The sequence below is a fragment of the Pogona vitticeps genome, chromosome 1, assembly GCF_051106095.1.
Source record: "Pogona vitticeps strain Pit_001003342236 chromosome 1, PviZW2.1, whole genome shotgun sequence".
Classification (NCBI taxonomy): Eukaryota; Metazoa; Chordata; class Lepidosauria; order Squamata; family Agamidae; genus Pogona; species Pogona vitticeps.
In genome coordinates, this window is record NC_135783.1 from 308,776,976 (window position 1) to 308,786,898 (window position 9,923).

Sequence of the window (9,923 nt, forward strand, 5' to 3'; positions counted from 1 at the left end):
AAATGATTATCATGTGTGAAAACTGCAAAATTAGTTTTGGAGGTTATTTCAGGATGTTTTTCCATCATGCAGTCCCCAAATAATCTTGCAAAACTAGTTTTCCCATCCATCGGTAGCGCTGAAATATTTCATATAGTATTTTAATGTATCCACAACATGTTTAGGGCATTCTGGAAAATATCAGCCCCCTGTAACTCTTTTTTTTTTCAGTTGCATGCCTTTAGGAAGAACTTTTAGAGCAAAAACCCCCATGTCAATGACATTGCAGCAAAACCTGGAACACAGCCATGCTGACGAAAGTGAAGACAGCACTCTAGGATCTTTTATTTAAAAAGGGCGAGGGAGTAAAATATCCTGTGGTTCTGTACTTTCTCATTCCAGCTTCTCTGACATCAACGTTAAATCAGGTTTAGGCAAGTGCCAAGGTATCAGTGCATGTTGTACCCCGAATTCCCAATTCTGCAACCTATTGCATGCGGTTCTGTGTTATAAGGATGTCAGTTAAGCTAAATGGCTGAACTTGTCCCTTTTGCTGGCAGGTTTTTTTGTTGGCACAGTCGTACATTGTCTTGACTCTCCTCCCAGTGTAGGTGACCTCTGGCTGTTAACCAACCTCCTAGGCAGATACTGCAAATATGCCTTTGGTAGAGCAGCCTTGGGCTTTCAGTTGCTGACAGCTGGTCAAAACGTGGCAAAGTGGATGTTAACCTATCATCTTTTGTACATTTTAGAACCCTCTGCTGAAGACAGTCAGACGGAAATTCTCTGCAAAGCAAGACAGATTATTTATGGCCTTATAGCATCTACTTGAAGAGGAAATATTATTTTTAGTCACCTTATTCCAGTTTGTATGTAAATAACATCACTAGTCCTAAGCTTGTTCACAGTTATGTAAGTGAATTAGTGTGTTTTTACTCCACCCGAAGAGGGGATTACAAAACCATATTATTTTATTTCTTGTTACCAACTTCTCTACAAACATTGCTGGGAAAGGGATTGCCAGAGTAGCTGCTAGAAATGCCCAGCCTCACTCTGTGGTTTGAACCAAAAGTCCAGTCGGCTTCTGAAAGGGAAAATCAAAACAAAATTGTGAAATGCCCCAATGTTGTTTTAAATTCCGCTTTTGGCTCCGTTGCAGCAGTTAATATCATTGCCAAACAAGTATATTTGGCAGAAGCCTGCAAAGCTTTCTAAGAGAAGGGCGAGAGGCAGGCAGGGCCCGTGGGCTGGTCTCCCTGAGGGGAACAGGGTCAGATTGCCCTCCGGCTCCTTCCAGGTAAGTCCAGCCACCTCTGGGTTGACTCTGAATTAGGGCCTGGTTTCATGTATTCTCCATGGATCCTCTGTGTGATGGCTTCACACCACAGGCTTGTTAAAACTTCATTTCTTCTCCCCTCCCCTTGGCCAGATTAGCAGAGACTCGGCCTAATACTACTAATGGCCGCCCTTGCTGCTTTAAATAACTCTGCCTGAAGCTAGGCCCTCACAATACGAATGGCCCTCAAGGTCCGGATTAGGAGTCACATGCCCTCAAAAGATGACTCCAGAATCGTTTGCATCTCTCTCTCCATGTATACATCTACCAAAACGAATCAGAATCCCTGCCTCCCCCCACCCGGTTTGAATATACCAATACAGTATTTAGTTATTTTGCAAGGAAGGCGGGGATTAAAGGAAGCGATCAAGATTTTGGATGAGCTTCTTGAAATCCGGTAGGTCGGAAAATGTGTAGCAACTTCACCGTGCATTTGCAGGAGGTAAAAAAGGAAGAATGCGCAGTTGTGTGCATTTACACCCTGCACCTCATATGAGGCTTGATCAGGCCAAGTGGGTGCCTTTCTGATTTCTGTGAGAACCCTCAGTTCCCTTGGGCAGGGTGAGGGGATGAAAGAGAGAAGTAAATCCAGGCTGTCTAAGAATATATATGAATCGAGGGGAAATATTAATGGCAAGGGAGAAAACTTCACACAGTAAAAGTCCTCAAAGAAAATGAGAAATGTTTTGCTAAAAATAAAAAGAATTAAAAACCACTATAGAATATCAGCAGATAGGAATATAAGCAAGTAATACTGAGGTCTTATGAATTGTTCGGAAAGTTTTACACATTGTTCAGACAGTGGCATTTTGAGACAAGGAATAAACAGCCTCTATATTCCAAAGGCCGTGTTGAGAAATGTTGTGAAGAGTGATCCTTGTGAAGAAGGAGAGTGTGTTTCTGTACTACACATGTAAGTGGGCCAAATGTGAGAATATTGTACCATTTTTAAAAGGTCCAGGTGGAACATTCCATTTCCTTTTCCTTCAGCTTCTGTCCTGTGTGATTAAGAAAGATGTTCATGAGTTGTATGGATTTAACTTGTGCTCATTCAAATGAAGTTACAGACTACTGGCATTAAAGTTTTGGTGAATTTAGTGAAACTTTTGGACAGGAACATACCAAGAGACAAGAAAAAACGAAGACTAGAGGAGAGTCCTAACCTTACATGGTAGGTGCACAGAAGATGTGGATATTTTATATGAAGTCAAATAGGAGCAAAATGCGATGGTGCATTTTAGCAAAGGCATTCAATTATATTTTAATGAATCCCATCTTTCTTTCTGTTGCTTCAGTAATACTGTATGACCTCATTTTACTGAACATGTGGCTGCCTTTCTGGTATTTGTGGATTATCAGCTGACTTGCATGAGGAGAAACAAAGGCCTGCTTGTAAAAGGTTGTAGGGGATAGCTGGCTTGTGGGTGTTCTAGGAGCTTGCTTGTTTGCTTGTATTTACTTAAAGCCTACAAAAATAAACCAGAACTTCAAAAGGCTATTCAGCTGCTACATACAGCTTAAGGTAAGCTTCTTGTCTGCTTGCTTGCAATGAAAAACTAAGCAAGATACTTTACCATTGCTACGCTTTAATTGTGCTATTCAAATAGTGGAGCATCCCATATGCAGTGTATAGTTAAACATGTTATATTGTCCAGAAGCGACAAAATCTGAAAAATGAGCTCCATACCAACAATTCTATACGGAAAATCTGGAAGCAGTTTCTGTTATCAGCAAAGGAAGCTACATTCAACATTTTTATCACAAGCATAAAATAAATTATGCAAATTTATATAGGTTGTTGAAGAAACATTTGGGTTTTTTGTTATTTTAGTAATTTAATCTCAATTTGCTTCTGAAGCATATAGTTTAGTCATCACCTGCAGTAGTACTGGCAATAGTTTATTTTAGACAGTGCTATCTGTGTAAAATCAGATATTCTGTCCTATTTACTGTAAAATCTTAAAGAGGAAGAAGATGAAGTAGTATTTAGATTCATTATACACAGAAAACTGTGAATATAAAAAGGTTTCACATATGGATCATATCAATTCACTCCGTCTTGCAGTAGATGTGTAATTCTTACTATAAAAGTTTTTAAGATTATTGATCCCTTCTGTGTTTTACATCACTCAGTTGATTTTTCAGAGATCACTCTGTACACTGACTTTTCATATCTCCCCAACCCAACTGTTATTGCACAGGGGGCAACCAGGTTAAAAGGCTATTTTATTTTTACCTTGGCTTTGTGCATGCAAAGTAACCTAAGGATGATAAGGAACAGGGGATAAATAATTCCATGTTTCTTTGACCTAGTACAGCGTGAGCAGTGATACACACAACCTTAAGCTCTTGGCTGATGCAAGCCATAGAAGCAACCACAGCATCTAGTAGAGTCTGTTCTATTATTGTACACTACCCTTCTCCATTTTAGGACTGTGACTAAGGGTGTGGCCACACTGGTACAAAATGCAGGAAATGCTATGGGATTGGATGTGCCGATCTACTTTTTCTCTCTCTCCCTGTTGACCACATGACATCAAAGCCAAAGTGAATCAGCCTGGAGTCCCATTCCCATCTGTAATTTTTACCTCCCCTGCTAGGACTTTTTTTTTTAACCACCGGATCGATTTCAGTCCATTCCACTAGTGTGATCATTTGAACCAATAAAGCAAACTGTGATTCTTGACACTTTGCCTTTCCCTTCCAGGCAGAATATGCAATCCCCCCCCTTTTGTTGTTGTAGTAACAGCTTCATGCTAGCACTGTTGTGCTGGGGCATCTAAGTAGAAAAAGAAAATAAGAGACTGAGAGGAGTGATGTTGACAAGCTGCAAACAAGATACACTGAATTGTACTATCCAATCTGTTTCATTGCTGCTTAGTAAACTTATTCTATTTCTATTTGAATTCGTCAGAAGATTCCCCAGGGTTGAGTACAGAATTATGCTCCAAAGCCACACAAGCTAATTTTGGTCATTGATGGAAATAACACTGTCTTTATTCTGTTGTTAGGTGCAACAGCTGTGTTGGTAAAATATTGTTTTCTACTTCTAGAAGAGGGTGTTTGCAGTGAACTCTAGGACAAGGTATAGTTCTATATACTTTTATTTTTTTGATTGCTTTCATAATTATGTAGTGAAAGGATTTCGTTATGAGTTCTATTAAGTATATTCACAACTGTGCCTCAAAATATTTGTATATATCTATCACAGCAACAACTAAAACAATAGTAATAATAGTGTGCCATTACGTCCATTTCAACTTATAGTGGTCCTTTCCAGAGTTTTCAAGATAGTGAGTACTCAGAAGTAGTTTATCATTCTCTTCTTCTGTGGACACCCAGGGGCTGTGCATTTTGCCCATGTCTATGCAGGCTGGCTCTTTTCTTAAGGTGCCAGAAATCACAACTGGAACCAAAGAGACTGAAAACAGTTGCTGCGGGTGTGGAGGAGGAGGAGCCCTGTGTGGAGAGGGGCAGAGACACACACAAGCAGGTGCACCCTTAGAGGGATCTCTGCCTAGTATTTTGTTTTTTATTCTTTTACATCCATTTATAGCTTAACATGTAGTCCGGGCAGTGATTTAGATATCTCCTTGTGTTCTGAAAACAAAAGTAAAAATTATCTGGAAAGCAACTGTTGCTGCACCTTTAAAGCAACTAGTAAAAGTCTGAAAGATGGTTAAGGAATGATTGTCTGCTGGATGCTGGATGTATTTATCATTTGAACCTAAACAAATAAAACACATTTTTATCCGGTTAGCTTTCATTTTATAAATGTTGGTGTCTGCCAATTTTTGTTACGTCTATGTATTACAGCCTACTGTATATTTCCACATTCTAGGTTCAGATTTTGATTTTAGACTTTATTTGTGAAATATTCCTCTGTGGATCTGTGCATTTTAGTGGAATGTTAAAATAATAGGAATATTCTAACACACTTGGTATATACAGAATTTCAGTAAATAAAGAGTCCATACGAAAGCTTTCCAAATTAACACATCTAATTGTTTCATTAGGTACAAGATGGATGCTACTTGTGTGATGTGGGGACTAATTTGGCTGATCATACTCTTCTTTATTGGATGGCCCGTAAGCATTTTCTTAGGAGGACTGTATGGATTCTTCTCTCCTCTGACAACTTTGGTAGGCTTAGATGACGTCAGTGATATTCTACTGAGAGGAGTAAATGTGGGAAGGCAATGTGCTAAGAATGTGCACAATGGAAAGCCTCTCTTTTAATATAAAGGCCAGCCAGCTAGTATTCTTCTTTCTCCCATGATGAATTTTTGCAACTGAAAATGTTCCTGTTTCTATCGAAAAGTAATTCAGGGTTTAAAGGATATGCTTTATATTTGCATTCTATAAATAAGTAAATGTAGACACTGGAATCTGTTGTTCCTATTTATGTCACCTTTTCATAAGTTAATGTGCTAAAACCAGAGATATCTAAATTAGAGCCTCAGATTTCTGCCAGATCTGTGTTAGAATAGAATGTCAGATTCTTCAAACCTAAGCATTCTAGAATTTGGACATAGCTACATTTGCTGTGACCAAACCCCGCAAGTATGATTTTGCTCTTGTCTTGTATGTTAACTTACAATAAAGAAATTATTTGCTTATTGATGTTAATGCTTCATACCTGCATTCAGTTACTAATGTATAAATTTATAGTAAAACAGTCACTGTTTGTTACACTTAACTTTTCTCTGAATATTTTACAGTACATTATTTTTATGTTGGTTCTTTGGTATGTTAATTATAATAAGTATCACTTACGATATATAGATAATAAAACTACTTCAACTTACTATTTGTTCATACTGTCTTTTAAATTGGTGTTCTGGGTTATTAGGGACCAACATCTCCTTCATATCAGGAGTAACATTTTCATACTCGATGATCCATAGGGTCCCTTCCAGCTCTGCAGTTCTAAGATGATGATGATGATATTTCTCTTCTCCTATACACTACTTTCAATCTCTGCTCTGTTTATGTGTAAGAGATTGAGTGCTCATGGTGATTTCATTACATGTTGTAACATCCACACTAATAGAAGGGATCAGCACTGGAGGTAACTTCAAGATTTGCAGATGTATGTTGTGTCAAGTCATAACAACTTTCCTCTCCCCAACACAGTCTGCCCATGCATTGAAAAACCAACAGTACTCTATTTGCTACTATTTGCTTGCATTTCAAATAGGGCTCATGCAAGATTTCAGCACTAACAGTGAACCGTAGGCCTTTAGCTGTGGCCTCCAGCCACTATTTTAGAATGGAAATTACTGATTCTGGCTGCTAAAGCCTAAAGTGATGGTCAGGTATGTAGAGATTTTCACAAATGTATCTGCAGAGGCTGCAGTATTTGAGAGGAATACTTTTATCCTCAAGTGCTCCCAACTACCACTGTCTCCCTACGAAAAAGACATACATGCTTATTCCAGTGTTCTGCTCCAGGATGTACTACTGCAGCTGCATTTGGTTTTTAAAACTAAAACAAACACAAATATGGCCCTTGTGTAGTTTAGTTCTTAACAAAATGCAGAGCTGTGTAATAATAATGATTCTTAGCCCAGAGCTGTAGATATTGTCTCCTAAGAGCTTCATGTAAATGTTAAACATGAGTGACATAACACAGCTCTGTGGAAGGCCACTTTGCATGTCTTACAAAGCAGGGTGTCCATCCCTACTTGTTACCTTCTAGCATCTGAATGAAAAGCAAAAACAGCTCAAGGCTGGGACTAGTGTATTATATGTGGTGGAGCAAAGGGTTATGATCCACAGTATCCAAAGTAACTTTCAGAACCATGCAAATTCTGCAGCATTTCTCCTGTCTGTCTTCAGAAGTAGATTGTTTACCAGGGCAAACTGATATGGTCTTGAGTTCCTATGCCTTGGTTATCTTGGCTGGAAGCCAAATTGGAAGGGATCCAGAAAGTTACCAAAGATGAAATCTAAGTGGACATCTTGCCCATGTCATATGCTCTCTGGACTATGAATGATTCAACTGGGCTCTTCTTCATTTTTGCCAGGCTTATTTTTAGAAGTTGTCTGTGGCCAAACACAATGCCTTTCTGCAATAAAGAGAAAATAATTGGTATGTTTATTCACCATGTTTTTTGATGCAGTTTACTTTGTGGGCAAAATGTTCTTGAGAAGAATAACTCAGAGAAGATCAGTTGCTACTGTCAGCCATAGTTTGCATGTACGTATTTGTTACTTGGGCTGTTTGTTTACATTACCTTTTTCTGTGTGAGAGTTGATACCCAGCCTTGCTTTTTATCACACAATGAACAAATAATTGACCAAACAGAAGTAGCAATGGTGTGGTTTCTTCCCGTGTCAGCATCACATATTCTGGAAAACGGGACAAACATGGTTTGGGGAGAAGCCATTGGGTCTTCACATTTGGTCAGAACATCTCATTTACCTGAGGAGATGTGATTCCCTTGCTGTAAATATAACATAAGGAGAGTTTTCCTCCAACACACCCCAATGCAACCTGTTGCAACCCTGAAGTAAGTGCAGCAGTTCTACAACAATTTTACCTGAACTGAAAATTGCTTGAAACGGGTAAATATATATGTGTTTAGATTCCTTGTTCTGTCTTCTCCAGTTGTTATATACCGGTGCATCATAAACATAGTAAGATTTTAACAGCTCCTCTCATTGCAGTTTTTCACATCCAGGCATGCATGAAGATGGATAAATTCTAACTTTACTTGAAGAACCTGGAGAATTACAGTAAAGCAGCATTTACCAAACCAGCCATCATAGCCAGCTGACACACCTGCAGTACAAGCATATACATAACATAACTAATCAGAAGTAAGTACAAGTTCAAAAGTGTATAAGAGAGTTAGGCCTGGGACCTGTTTGACTTTACACAACCTGCAGAAGGAGGTACCGAGGACTTTGTAAAAACGTAAGTTGGCTATTTTGTTCTAGCTGTCTCTTCACTCTCTCACTTAGATGAAACCTACATTCCATTAAACCACAGTTCTTTTTTGTTCACATTCTCTCAATCTCATACACAAGTAGATTCTTAATAAAACAAAATGCTTATCTGAAGAGACAAATTGGTTGAAATTATGTACTGTCAAGTCAGAACTGCCTCATAGGGACCTTAATAGGGCTTTCAAGGTAAGTAAGATATTTAAGGAGTTGTTTTACGAGTTCTACACCCCCAGTAAGTTTCCATGGCTAAGTGGGGGGATTTGAAGCCAGGCCTCCTGAGTCTTGGTCCATCACTCTATCCACTATATCACACCAAGGACAAATACACAGACACTGGCCAAAATTGTCTCACACAGATACACAAATGGTGTACCTTTTGGGAGCAAATTCCCCCAAGTTAAGAAATCACCTGTGATGTGGTTGCTATGGCCAGTGCCCCAAATTTCTGATCTTGCCCGTGCCCCCTGGCAGACCTGCTGGGCAGGGAGGCCACTGGACCTCAGGTAGGTACTGGAATCAGTCAGACGACCCAGTAAGAGGAGACAGCTATGTGGGATAAATACCATCACCTGAACCAGGATCTGGGAAGAGTTACAAGCCCTCTCTGAAAGATGCCAGAAGTCATGGATCTACATGAGGACTACTGGCAGCTCCACAGTTTCTATTCAAGCCATCCCCAGTGAAGACAACTGGAGACTGAGAAGAAACTAACTGTGAGGAGCCCAGTGAAGGGACGTGGACATCCAAAGAGAGGATTCAGGGGAAGGGGCTGTTGGTGAAGGAACCAGTTGTATAACTGCTGCCTCCCTTCCAACAGAATCAGAATTACCTCAACATTCCAGTCTGGAGCCCATGAATAGCCACCTGGGAGGGAGGTCATCCACCACCCATAATCTTGGAGTGGGCTACTGCACTTATTTAAGCATAAACATCAGTTACATCCTGAATCATATACTCAATATGCAACTCATGTGTACAGTGGTCTTGTAACAGATCGATTTGCTTCTGAATGTTACACTAGTTGTACTACGTCAGTGTAACCAGGTAAGAGGTTTTAGGCCACTAAAATACAACTAATGAACTTACAAAATAACTAGATGTATAGATATGCCATTATAAATTAACTAACTGAGAACAGGGTTGCAAGGAATTTATATTCTAGAAGCTCTTCTAGACACGGTATTTGTACTTACATTTGTGTCAAGTTCTACACTGATCTTTTGGGAGTTTTCTTCAATGTGTAAATGATGCTCATCTAATCTTGCTTCATACTGTTTTTCCTCTTAACGTTCGGAATCTCTGCCATCCTGCCAAGGTCCTTGGCATATCTGCAGCTCCATTTTATTCTGGGAGATGGAAGTTTCTTACCATCAGGCATTTTAGAATTTCAGCACAGGAAACTTCACTGAGCAATAATGGATGCTTGTTGGGCCCTTACAAGTGACAAAAGAGAGCAAGCCCAATGATGAAACAGAGAAGTGGTACAGCACTAGACCATCCATTGACTCCTGGCAAATCCCATGAGCTTCAACAGGCAACAGAAAAGGAAAAGTTGAGTTATAAATGCCTTGTCTGGAACAGCCTCAAGAGATCACAACCTCATCCTGCCCAAAAAGGGTGGTGAAAATCTATTTCTCACAGAAATAAAAGGATA

At 39.5% G+C, this 9,923-nt stretch overlaps 2 long non-coding RNA genes across 3 annotated transcripts; one reads left to right on the top strand and one right to left on the bottom strand.

Annotated features, from left to right (window-relative positions):
* The first annotated feature begins 1,125 nt into the window (after nucleotides 1–1,125).
* Nucleotides 1,126–6,123, top strand: LOC110076855 (uncharacterized). Of its 2 annotated transcripts, none has more exons than XR_002300179.3 (3): nucleotides 1,126–1,276; nucleotides 4,327–4,400; nucleotides 5,332–6,123. It is a non-coding gene; the product is annotated as an uncharacterized LOC110076855 (long non-coding RNA). The 2 variants fall into 2 exon arrangements; XR_002300180.3 differs by lacking the exon at nucleotides 1,126–1,276 and adding an exon at nucleotides 2,670–2,837.
* Nucleotides 6,124–7,048: 925 nt separating this feature from the next.
* On the bottom strand, nucleotides 7,049–9,569 carry LOC110076856 (uncharacterized). Its single transcript, XR_013544348.1, has 3 exons — nucleotides 9,463–9,569; nucleotides 7,861–8,043; nucleotides 7,049–7,386 (listed from the first exon to the last, which is right to left on the bottom strand). It is a non-coding gene; the product is annotated as an uncharacterized LOC110076856 (long non-coding RNA).
* Nucleotides 9,570–9,923: the final 354 nt, after the last annotated feature.